This window comes from Hippocampus zosterae, chromosome 16, assembly GCF_025434085.1.
Source record: "Hippocampus zosterae strain Florida chromosome 16, ASM2543408v3, whole genome shotgun sequence".
Classification (NCBI taxonomy): domain Eukaryota; kingdom Metazoa; phylum Chordata; class Actinopteri; order Syngnathiformes; family Syngnathidae; genus Hippocampus; species Hippocampus zosterae.
Window position 1 is genome coordinate 10,182,242 of NC_067466.1, and position 13,171 is coordinate 10,195,412.

Here is a 13,171-nt window from a genome sequence, read left to right on the forward strand (position 1 = left end):
TTCTTGAGATCAGCCACTTCAGTTATGGTCCGGTGGTACATCCCGTGTAGGGGCTTGTCCTCCCATGATGGTCCCTCTTCCAGCGCCTCATCTTCTGTTCCCCATTGTCTGAGACATTCTCTGAGTACGTCATCCGTTGGAGCCTTCTCCTTGATGTATTCATGGAGCTTGGATGTTTCATCCTGGACAGTGGCTCTCACACTCACTAGTCCCCGGCCTCCTTCCTTTCGGCTTGCGTACAGTCTATATATAGATATATATATATATAGCTGGATAGCTCAGTTGGTAAGGTTTGGCGTACGGGAGACGGTGGTTCGCTTGGGTCCCGCTTGGGGCAAAAAATGAGCACATAACACCATTCAGTGTGGGTCCTTGGGCAAGAGCCTTCACGCTAATGCCTACCTCATACAATGATGAGAGACAATAAAATGAATGACATGCCAGCTCAGACGTCGCCCGGCCAAACAAGGTCTGTGTCAGGTGTTGGGGAACCAGAGCACCTTGATGAAAAATGGAGCGGAGATGGGCAAGATGCAATAACATGTTGGAATGCTACTACTCAAGCAAGCCTAGTCAGAGAGGTTACATGCAGAGAATGTGGGCTAAATGGTTACTTCGAAACCCACAGTCACGGGTGACCAAGAAACAACTAGTAACTCAGTGTTCCAACATCCACAAACGGCAACTGCTGTCACAACTTGAGATTGATGAGGTACAACGCAGGTTCCATGGTGAGGGGCCCCAGGCTGCCAGATCAGAGGAGGAGTTCATACCAGAGTGAATGCAGATGAGATTGGGAGGCCAGCCCCAATGAATGAAATGCTGAGCGAGGCAGCAACTGACCTGAAAGCTAAGATCATGGCAAGAATGAAAGCTGGGAAACCTAGAAACCGATTACAACGGCTATGTGAAGTACCACCTGAAAGTCTCATGGAAAGTGTGAATCCAGCTCTGAGGGCGAACCCTACCGTAACGATCACGGAAATGAACTGATGTACGCTTCAGCATCAGTGATCCTTGAGATGCTTGGCTGTAAGAGCATCTTATGCTCTTATTCCATGCATGGAAGCCATGAAATACATTACCGACCATGGAAAAGACGGTTGGAGGCTAAGATCAAGGCGGCTCAGAAAGATGTGAGTCAATTGACGGAGGCCCACAGAGGTGTGATGAAAAGGCCGATACCTGAGAGGTACATCCAGATGACCATACCTGAAGCACTCGAAACTGCCAAACAAAGGCTCCAAGCCTTGCCCAGCCGCCTAAAGCGGTACACGAAAGAGAATGAGGCCAGACGAATAATCAGGCTGTTCACAACACAACCTGCGAAAGTGTACGCTCAGTGGCAGGGTCCTAAAAGATACTGGAAAGGCATATGGGAGAAGGAGGTTGCACATAACAGCAGTGCACAATGGCTGGTCTCCCTGAGAGAGGAGCATAGACACCTCCCTGAACAGAATCCAGTTACCATCACAGTGGCAGACATACAGGAAAGAGTCTCAGATATGAAGAACTGGACAGCACCAGGCCCGGACATGGTCCACACCCACTGGCTAAAGAATCTCACAGCACTCCATGAGCGTCGAGCAGCATAAACGAACCAGCTGCTGAGGGATGGGACTCACCCAGGATGGCTAACCGAAGGGCGAACGATACTGATCATGAAGGATCCCTCAAAGGGTGCAGTCGCATCCAACTATCGGCCAATAACCTGTCTCTCCACAACATGGAAGCTCATGTTGAGGCTAAGATAAGTCCACACATGGATCAATACATGAGCGAAGCACGGAAGGGCATTGGTAGAGATACCAGGGGAGCCAAACATCAGCTCCTGGTTGACAGAACAGTCGCACAAGACTGCAGGTCCAGATGTACCGACATGTGCACAGCCTGGATTGATTACAAGAAAGCCTATGACTCGATGCCACATACATGGATCACTGAATGCTTGGATGTGTATAAGGTGAACAGGACCCTAAGAGCCTTCGTTGCGAACTTGATGAGGATGTGGAAAACCACACTTGAAGCCAATGGCAAGCCACTTACCCAAGTGTCCATCAAATGTGGCATATACCAAGGTGATGCACTCTCCCCACTTCTGTTCTGCATAGGACTGAACCCCCTAAGCCAAGTAATCGCCAAGACAGGCCATGGATACCGCCTCAGAAATGGAGCTACGATCAGTCACCTCCTCTACAGGGATGACATGTAGCTGTTTGCTAAGAGCGAAAGGGACATAGACTCCCTGATCCACACAATCAGGATCTACAGCAGCGACATCGGGATGCCATTCGGGCTGGAGAAATGTAGTCGGATGGTGACTAAGAGAGGAAGGGTAGTCCGCACTGAAGGGGTCTCACTCCCTGAAGGAACAATAGCAGACATTGAGGACAGCTACAAGTACCTCGGTATACCACAAGCCAATGGCAACCTCGAACTGGCAACAAGGAAAGCGGCTACGGCCAAATACCTACAGCGATTGAGGCAAGTCCTAAGAAGCCGGCTCAAAGGCAAGAATAAGACCCGGTCAATAAACAGCTATGCACTGCCAGTGATCAGATACCCTGCAGGAAAAATAAGGTGGCCAAAGGAAGAGATTCAGACCACGGATGTTAAGACCCGAAAGCTCATTACCATGCATGGAGGGTTCCATCCCAAATCCAGCACCCTGAGCCTGTACGCAAGCCGAAAGGAAGGAGGCCGGGGACTAGTGAGTGTGAGAGCCACTGTCCAGGATGAAACATCCAAGCTCCACAAATACATCAAGGAGAAGGCACCAACGGATGATGTACTCAGAGAATGTCTCAGACAATGGGGAACAGAAGATGAGGGGCTGGAAGAGGGACCATCATGGGACGACAAGCCCCTACACGGGATGTACCACCGGACCATAACTGAAGTGGCTGATCTCAAGAAGTCCTATCAGTGGCTAGAGAGGGCTGGCTTGAAGGACAGCACAGAGGCACTCATCCTGGCTGCTCAGGAGCAGGCCTTGAGCAGCAGAGCCATTGAGGCCTAGATATACCACACCAGACAAGACCCAAGGTGTAGGTTGTGCAAAGAGGCACCTGAGACGATCTAACACATAACTGCAGGGTGTAAGGTGCTGGCAGGGAAAGCCTATATGGAACGCCATAACCAGGTGGCTGGCATAGTCTACCGAAACATCTGTGCGGAGTATGAACTGGAAACCCCAAGGTCAAAATGGGAAACAACTCCGAAGGTGGTGGAGAATGACAGAGCGAAGATCCTGTGGGACTTCCAGATCCAGTCTGACAAGATGGTAATGGCGAACCAACCAGATATCGTGATCATAGATAAAGGCCAGAGGAAAGCCGTTGTAGTGGATGTAGCGGTCCCAAGTGATGGAAACATCAGAAAGAAGGAACACGAGAAACTCGAGAAATACCAAGGGCTCAGAGAGGAGCTGGAGAGAGCTTGGAAGGTAAAGGTGACAGTCGTGCCTGTGGTGGTCGGAGCACTCGGGGCAGTGAGCCCCCAAACTAGATGATGAGTGGTTGCAACAGATCCCGGGAACAACATCGGAAATCTCAGTCCAGAAATGTGCATTGCTGGGAACAGCAAGGATACTGCGCAGAACCCTCAAGCTTTCTGGCCTCTGGTAGAGGATCCCAGCTGAATGAGGGATGGACACCACCTGAGGGGTGAGACGAAGTTTTTTTTTTATAGATATACAGTAGATATATGGATATGTATTTTTCCCTGCAAGAAAAATTGAAAAGCCATTTAAAAAGTGCTTATTGTATTTAGGAGACAGACACAGCACTCCATTAACTTCTATACATCATGCCACTTCCTTCACACAACGTCATCTTACTCTGAGTATTGCACGGAGGCATCTCTTCATTTAGTTTAACAAAGTTAAGCAGCACTTGTGATCCTCCAAACTCCTTGGCTTACTCGCAGTTGGAGGGTTCCCCCCGAATGGGGGGACAAATCAAGGAACCAATCCCTGCACCCCGAACGGGGTGCCCTTACGGCCGTTTTTTTTTTTTTCCGGCTAACCGCCCCCTGAACCTGGCAGGGTGGCGGGCGGACCTTTTGCTCCAGGCGGGGGACATAGAGACAAATCCGGGCCCCACACAGACACTCTCACGCGCGCAACAAACACACACACAACAAACTACCTGGACATGCGACATTTGCACACAACAGATTACAAGAAGACAGACATCCTTCAGATGCAACCACCACACACCACACTGGGTACACAAACATTGCACAAACATAAACACTAGACAATACAACATAACATGGAAATGCAGACTACATCCCAAAACACCACCACGAACAACAACACCTCGTAGGACACCAACAGGCAGCAGAGCACAAACAGACCAAAACAACACACTCGCCTCACCAACACTACCCTCAAACGCAACACGGACAGACAACTCCAACAGAGACACAACAAACACAAGACCACCCCCCCAAACCTGGACCTGCAATAGCTGCAATAGAATCATCACACGCAGACAAACCTCACTCAGATGCAACTCAACACACCCACACTGGATACACAGACATTGCTCCGGCATCACCACCCGCCAATACACGAACACGTGGACATGCAGAACACACACGCAAACAACAAACACCCCAACACCACAACCCCTGAACAACCCACAAAGAACAACACCCACCAACAAAAACAACAAACACACACTGACCATACTACAAATAAACATCAACGGCATCCAAAACAAGAAAACAGAACTAGAAGAACTCGCCTTACAACAGCACGCAGACATCATCACCATACAAGAAACCAAACTAGAAAAACAACACAACACACCTCGTCTCACCAACTACACCAGCATTAGGAAAGACAGAGAACACAAGGGAGGAGGAGGACTGCTCACATACATTCACAAATCAGTCACATTCACTCCCATGAACATCCCCAACAACATCAACACCAACACTACAGAAATTCAAACCGTAAAGATTCACATAACCAACCACAAAAGACTACACATATGCAACATGTATATACCCCCCAGAGATACCACCCGACCAGACCACGCCACAGAAGACACAGACATCACCAACACCTTCCAATACATAAACTCGCTGAACAACACCATTCTAACCGCAGACATCAACGCTCACTCAACACAATGGCACTCTCCCTACGACGACCACAGAGGCACCCACATTGCAGACATACTACAGAACTCCCAACAACTCACTCTAAACACAAACACACCCACCAGAAAACCTACAAACATCAACCAACAACCAACATCACCGGACATCACAACAGCCAGCAACAGCATCACAAACAGAACAACATGGACCACAATACACGCACTTAGTTCAGACCACCTTCCTATCAAAATCACACACAACACGCATGCTCCTTTCCGCCTACAACAACACCTTCAAACTTACACAAATTACAGGAAAGCAGACTGGGAAGGATACACCTCTGAAATAGAATCAGCACTGGAGAACATAACCATACCTGACAACATCCACACAGCCAACACCATGCTCACAAACCTCATACTTACAGCAGACAAACACCACATACCCCACGGAAAAATAAAAAGCAAATCACTTCTCCTACCACAACACATCAGAACACTCATCAGCCAAAGAAACGACATCAGACAACAAAACCACCAAGACCCACGCATCACAGACCTAAACAAAGAAATAGACACACAAATCCAAAAACACAAACAAGAGCTATGGAAAGAACACTTAACGGATGCATGGAACAACAGACACAAACAATACATACTCTGGAACACAGTAACAAGACTATCAAACAAAGAACAAAAAGCACCAGAAAACACCACAATACAGTTCGGACAAAACACGGCAATATCCAACAAACAGAAAGCACGAGCATTCAACAAACAATTCACCAACATAATACAACACAAAACCAACAGAACATACAGACAACTACAACGCAAAATACGAAAACTCAACACCACGCCCATAACCATCACAGAACAACAAGTCAAACAAGCACTACAACGCTCCAAAAACAACAACTCCACAGGCCCAGACAACATAAACATCAGACATCTGAAACACCTAGGCCCCAAAGCAATAACACTACTCACACACACTTACAACACATCACTCAACACCAACACCATCCCCGCAATATGGAAGACTGCAAAAATAATCCCAATACCAAAACCCAACAAAAACCACGCACTCGGCCCATCTTACAGACCAATAGCACTACTCAGCCCAATAGCCAAAACAATAGAAAAGGTAATACTACCCTTCATTACCAACAACACTCAACTACCCTCTCACCAACACGGCTTCCGAAAACAACACTCCACAACCACAGCACTACACCACATACACAACATCATAGCCACAGGTTTCAATCAACAAAAACCACCACAACGAACAGTTGCCATAGCCCTAGACATGTCCAAAGCCTTTGACACGGTAAACCTACACACACTCACAAACAAACTCAACAACACTAACACCCCAAACATCATCATCAAATACATCTTCAACTACATAAGGGGACGCAGACAATACACTCAATACCGGGGGGAAACATCAGAACATAGAAACACGAAAACGGGGGTACCACAGGGGGGAGTACTTTCACCAACACTATTCAACATATACATGGCAGACTTACCACAACCACCTCCAAATGTACACACAGTTACATATGCAGACGACATCACCATTCTATCCACACATGTCAAACCACAACAGGCACAACAACAAGTACAAAAATATCTCCACGACATATACAACTGGACAAAACAGAACCAACTCACACTCAACGCAGACAAAACCACCACCACTCTGTTCACACCGGATCCGGCAGAATACAGCAACAGGCTCACTTTACAAATAGATGACACCACCCTACCCACAGTCCGCGAACCCAAAATACTGGGATTAACATGGGACCCCAAACTCACCTTCTCAAAACACACACAACACACTCTAACCCGCGCCAAGCAATCAAACAAAATACTTAAAGCCTTAACAACCACTCACTGGGGAAAATCCAAAGAAACTATACTCACCACATACAAAGCAACCACACTCACACGCCTCGAATACGCAAACACTATATGGTCACCAACACTATCGGACACAAACAAGACAAAACTCCAGACCACACAGAACACAGCACTCAGAATAGCAACAGGATGCACACAAGACACAAACATACAACACTTGCATGAGGAAACAAAAACTCTCCCACTGAACACCCATCTAAAACTACACGCATCGCAAATCAGACAAAAAGCCCAACACCCAACCCACCCACTACACCCACTCACTCAACAACCACCACCACCCAGACAAAAGAAACAAACAATCTTCCACAACAACAACTACACACACAACAAAGACACAGCACCACAGGACACCAACAACGACACCATAAAACAGAACATGAAAGACATACACACCCACTTTGTACAAATACACTTGGACACCAGACAACACAACAAAGTAATAGATGCACCAGCACCAGAAATAGACCCATCAGAGCAAGACCTACCACACAGAACCAGACAACTCCTAGCACAACTCCGAACCAACAAATCACCAGCCCTCCACTCCTACCTACACAACATTACACCGGACACACACCCAACACCACTCTGTGCGCTATGCGGCACGCAAGTGCACGACACACAACACCTGTTCACCTGCACAAACATACCCACCACACTGACTCCGGAGGACCTCTGGCGAAACCCAAGCGGAGTGGCGGCCCTGCTCGCCCGCTGGGCGGAGGAGGGGGGTCTGGGGATCCGGGAGACGGAGTGAGGGCCCGGTCCCCCAATGTCGGGGCACGGGTGGGGTCGACAACAACAACAACAACAACAGCACTTGTGATCGGCCCAAGTTACAGCTGCGCGATGTGAAAGCAATTTCTGCTTCCGGTGGACTGTGACAGAACCAGAAATTTTGTCCTCACAGAAACTGTGATGTACTGTTCGGTCAATAGCAAGTACAAAATGTTAGCCCCCTGATTTGGATAAAAACAAGTGAGATTTTCTGCATAATTCATATTCCACAAAGGTAAAATTAATCTGAATACCATGTTTAGACCAGTGTATGTGCATAGAATGTATGATTGTAAAGGCATTAAAAATAAAAAAAGACTTCCCCTTTAAATATTCCTGCTGCATAATATATCTCCTTTCTTTTCGTAAAGAATGATCAGAACCTTTCCTAAGCATTATTAAAATTTAGACGATCTTTGCTCCAGGTGCTACCGGCTCATCTCACTCGGTTAGGATAGGAAAGTTCCTATGCCAAAATGATAATCCAAAAAGGGCCCCTGTTGGTAGATAATCAGGCCATGGGAGGTGTGAGTAAATTGTGAGGGGGTGTTGGCTGGAGCTAGAAATAATTTTGGTGTCTTGTCCCTGCAGTAGGTTCATTAAAAGAGCAACCCGTGTTTTCACCACCATGGTCGGATCTTACTCTGGAGGGTAACCCATACAGGCAGGTGGCTTGGACAAAATATTTCAACACTGTCAAAGCTGTGTTGTCTGTGCTGCAGTTGAGGGTACGTTATTAGCCTGGAATTCCCATCAATGCCAGCATGTGTCACAAACCCCCACCTGTAAAACAAACATGAAAAGAATAATGATTAAATACAAGAAAACAATCAAGTTTCATATCTTGTTTGAAATATCTCGGTAGAGATGATATTGCTGTGCACTTAAGACTACATGGAGGCAATTTGGAGTTTGTGTAACTTGGATATACAAATGATAAAATTCAATTTAATCTGTGCTGTCCATACAATATGGCTTTCTAATGCTCCCACGAGTACAAATATAAGATGATCCCTTATTACCGAATGAGACGCATATGCCCATCTATGTGCCATAAACTATTGGGGAATGGCACATAGTATGTTCTTCTAGCCAAAGTCTGGCTCCATCTATGGGCTGCAGCAGCTGGCTCAATACGGTTCAGGATTTCTCGAACTCTTTTTCTTTATACTACAATACCATCAGCACACAGGTATGCCCTCATCATCTGCAACAGGTTCATAAAACAACACAATAAAGAAAGTACACTTTCACAATGAATATAATGATATATACATGAAGGGACAAGAGTATGTAGCAGAACACTTACTTCCGAGCCTGATCTGGGAAATTGGCTGTGCAATCTTCTGACATGCTCCTCCAGGTCAACATCATGAATGGGAGTAAATCTATTTCTGGCTGAAATCTGAAAAAAACTTCTTTTTTTTTATGCAGGTATGAAGAGGAACAACCCAACATCCCCGTGATCGCTCTCACTGTAAAGCCCTGAGTGGGGAGCAGTTCAATTTGATCCCTTGTAATGTCAAGTCCTGGTCTTCCTCGTCTACCTAAAGTATGGAAATAAAAGGATTAAGGAATTCAAGCAAATGAATCACTACGTGTTTTTTTATATACTGTATACAGTACAGGCATATAGACACAGATGTACATAAAAGTATATGCAGCTTCAAAACCACGGGCAGCTATTTTCTCTAACCATTTTACTCAAGAAAAAAATAATTCAAACTTATAATTGAATAACTAAAAGATCACTAGTTATTGCTTAAAAGTGTATGGCCATCGCGTTACTTAATAGTCTACTGATTTACAGGAAAACCACTGGTATAAAACGACGTTTGATAGGGTGGTAGAAGGTAAGTCACAGCAAGTCGTCAGTAAAACCCGTGTGTAGTTCGAATAAAAATACATACAAAAAAGCAATGACAAAAAAAATGGTAGCCATTTTACCTGTGTGCAAACGATGTGCCACGTGGGAACAAACACGTCCACCATTAGGAGCGGGTCCCGCAATGATGACAGATCGGAGATCTATTAGACTTTGAATCAAATTTTGAATAGTATCAGCGCTAAACTGGTAACTAACTCTTCTTAAATTAGCAATTGAAATGTTTATCGCGCGTGCTTCACTTTCACCGGCAGACCCTTGACGACAGGCACTCTCTATTGCCCTGCACCTTCGCCGAATACGTCTCGGGACGCTGTCCGCCATTGTTGTTCTAAAAAACTAAGTGGGCACAGAATTTTCAAAATCATGAGCCCTGACTGGTGGGATGATACTATTTTGAAACGTACAGCCAATAGTATTGCATGTAATGCAAGTACAATGTAATGTCACTAGCACTACAAGGGGGCACATTTATGGCCTTACATGTTCACTAGTAAGCGTCAAAATGACCTTACTAGTGAATGAGTGAGCGTTTTGTGGCTTACATGTTCACTAGTAAGCGTCAAAATGACCTTACTAGTGAACTAGTGAGCGTTTTGTGGCTTACATGTTCACTAGTAAGAGTCAAAATGACCTTACTAGTGAACTAGTGGGCGTTTTGTGGCTTACATGTTCACTAGTAAGTGTCAAAATGACCTTACTAGTGAACTAGTGAGCGTTTTGTGGCTTACATGTTCACTAGTAAGAGTCAAAATGATCTTACTAGTGAACTAGTGGGCGTTTTGTGGCTTACATGTTCACTAGTAAGCCTCAAAATGATCTTACTAGTGAACTAGTGGGCGTTTTGTGGCTTACATGTCAACTAGTAAGCCTTAAAATGATCTTACTAGTGAACTAGTGGGCGTTTTGTGGCTTACATGTTCACTAGTAAGTGTCAAAATGACCTTACTAGTGAACTAGTAGGCACATTTATGGCCTTACATGTTACAGAGGTCAGGAAGCTTGAGGGTTCTGCGCAGTATCCTTGCTGTTCCCAGCACTGCACATTTCTGGACTGTGATGTCCGATGTTGTTCCCGGGATCTGTTGCAACCACTCATCTAGTTTGGGGGTCACTGCCCCGAGTGCTCCGACCACCACAGGCACGACTGTCACCTTTACCTTCCAGGCTCTCTCCAGCTCCTCTCTGAGCCCTTGGGATTTCTCGAGTTTCTCGTGTTCCTTCTTCCTGATGTTTCCATCACTTGGGACCGCTACATCCACTACAACGGCTTTCCTCTGGCCTTTATCTACGATCACGATATCTGGTTGGTTCGCCATTACCATCTTGTCAGTCTGGATCTGGAAGTCCCACAGGATCTTCGCTCTGTCATTCTCCACCACCTTCGGAGGTGTTTCCCATTTTGACCTTGGGGTTTACAGTCCATACTCCGCACAGATGTTTCGGTAGACTATGCCAGCCACCTGGTTATGGTGTTCCATGTAGGCTTTCCCTGCCAGCATCTTACACCCTGCAGTTATGTGTTGGATCGTCTCAGGTGCCTCTTTGCACAACCTACACCTTGGGTCTTGTCTGGTGTGGTATATCTGGGCCTCGATGGCTCTGGTGCTCAAGGCCTGCTCCTGAGCAGCCAGGATGAGTGCCTCTGTGCTGTCCTTCAGGCCAGCCCTCTCTAGCCACTGATAGGACTTCTTGAGATCAGCCACTTCAGTTATGGTCCGGTGGTACATCCCGTGTAGGGGCTTGTCCTCCCATGATGGTCCCTCTTCCAGCGCCTCATCTTCTGTTCCCCATTGTCTGAGACATTCTCTGAGTACGTCATCCGTTGGAGCCTTCTCCTTGATGTATTCATGGAGCTTGGATGTTTCATCCTGGACAGTGGCTCTCACACTCACTAGTCCCCGGCCTCCTTCCTTTCGGCTTGCGTACAGTCTATATATAGATATATATATATATATAGCTGGATAGCTCAGTTGGTAAGGTTTGGCGTACGGGAGACGGTGGTTCGCTTGGGTCCCGCTTGGGGCAAAAAATGAGCACATAACACCATTCAGTGTGGATCCTTGGGCAAGAGCCTTCACGCTAATGCCTACCTCATACAATGATGAGAGACAATAAAATGAATGACATGCCAGCTCAGACGTCGCCCGGCCAAACAAGGTCTGTGTCAGGTGTTGGGGAACCAGAGCACCTTGATGAAAAATGGAGCGGAGATGGGCAAGATGCAATAACATGTTGCAATGCTACTACTCAAGCAAGCCTAGTCAGAGAGGTTACATGCAGAGAATGTGGGCTAAATGGTTACTTCGAAACCCACAGTCACGGGTGACCAAGAAACAACTAGTAACTCAGTGTTCCAACATCCACAAACGGCAACTGCTGTCACAACTTGAGATTGATGAGGTACAACGCAGGTTCCATGGTGAGGGGCCCCAGGCTGCCAGATCAGAGGAGGAGTTCATACCAAAGTGAATGCAGATGAGATTGGGAGGCCAGCCCCAATGAATTAAATGCTGAGCGAGGCAGCAAAACTGACCTGAAAGCTAAGATCATGGCAAGAATGAAAGCTGGGAAACCTAGAAACCGATTACAACGGCTATGTGAAGTACCACCTGAAAGTCTCATGGAAAGTGTGAATCCAGCTCTGAGGGCGAACCCTACCGTAACGATCACGGAAATGAACTGATGTACGCTTCAGCATCAGTGATCCTTGAGATGCTTGGCTGTAAGAGCATCTTATGCTCTTATTCCATGCATGGAAGCCATGAAATACATTACCGACCATGGAAAAGACGGTTGGAGGCTAAGATCAAGGCGGCTCAGAAAGATGTGAGTCAATTGACGGAGGCCCACAGAGGTGTGATGAAAAGGCCGATACCTGAGAGGTACATCCAGATGACCATACCTGAAGCACTCGAAACTGCCAAACAAAGGCTCCAAGCCTTGCCCAGCCGCCTAAAGCGGTACACGAAAGAGAATGAGGCCAGACGAATAATCAGGCTGTTCACAACACAACCTGCGAAAGTGTACGCTCAGTGGCAGGGTCCTAAAAGATACTGGAAAGGCATATGGGAGAAGGAGGTTGCACATAACAGCAGTGCACAATGGCTGGTCTCCCTGAGAGAGGAGCATAGACACCTCCCTGAACAGAATCCAGTTACCATCACAGTGGCAGACATGCAGGAAAGAGTCTCAGATATGAAGAACTGGACAGCACCAGGCCCGGACATGGTCCACACCCACTGGCTAAAGAATCTCACAGCACTCCATGAGCGTCTAGCAGCATAAACGAACCAGCTGCTGAGGGATGGGACTCACCCAGGATGGCTAACCGAAGGGCGAACGATACTGATCATGAAGGATCCCTCAAAGGGTGCAGTCGCATCCAACTATCGGCCAATAACCTGTCTCTCCACAACATGGAAGCTCATGTTGCGGCTAAGATAAGTCCACACATGGA

The 13,171-nt window shown here is 46.7% G+C and overlaps 1 protein-coding gene and 1 long non-coding RNA gene across 4 annotated transcripts in view; both read right to left on the reverse strand.

Annotated features, from left to right (window-relative positions):
* LOC127588095 (unconventional myosin-XVIIIa-like) overlaps positions 1–13,171 on the reverse strand; it is a 109,888-nt gene that overhangs the window by 41,941 nt on the left and 54,776 nt on the right. The gene's annotated exons all lie outside the window — the stretch shown is intronic.
* Positions 7,502–9,837, reverse strand: LOC127588114 (uncharacterized). Its single transcript, XR_007958978.1, has 3 exons — positions 9,136–9,837; positions 8,849–9,033; positions 7,502–8,609 (listed from the first exon to the last, which is right to left on the reverse strand). It is a non-coding gene; the product is annotated as an uncharacterized LOC127588114 (long non-coding RNA).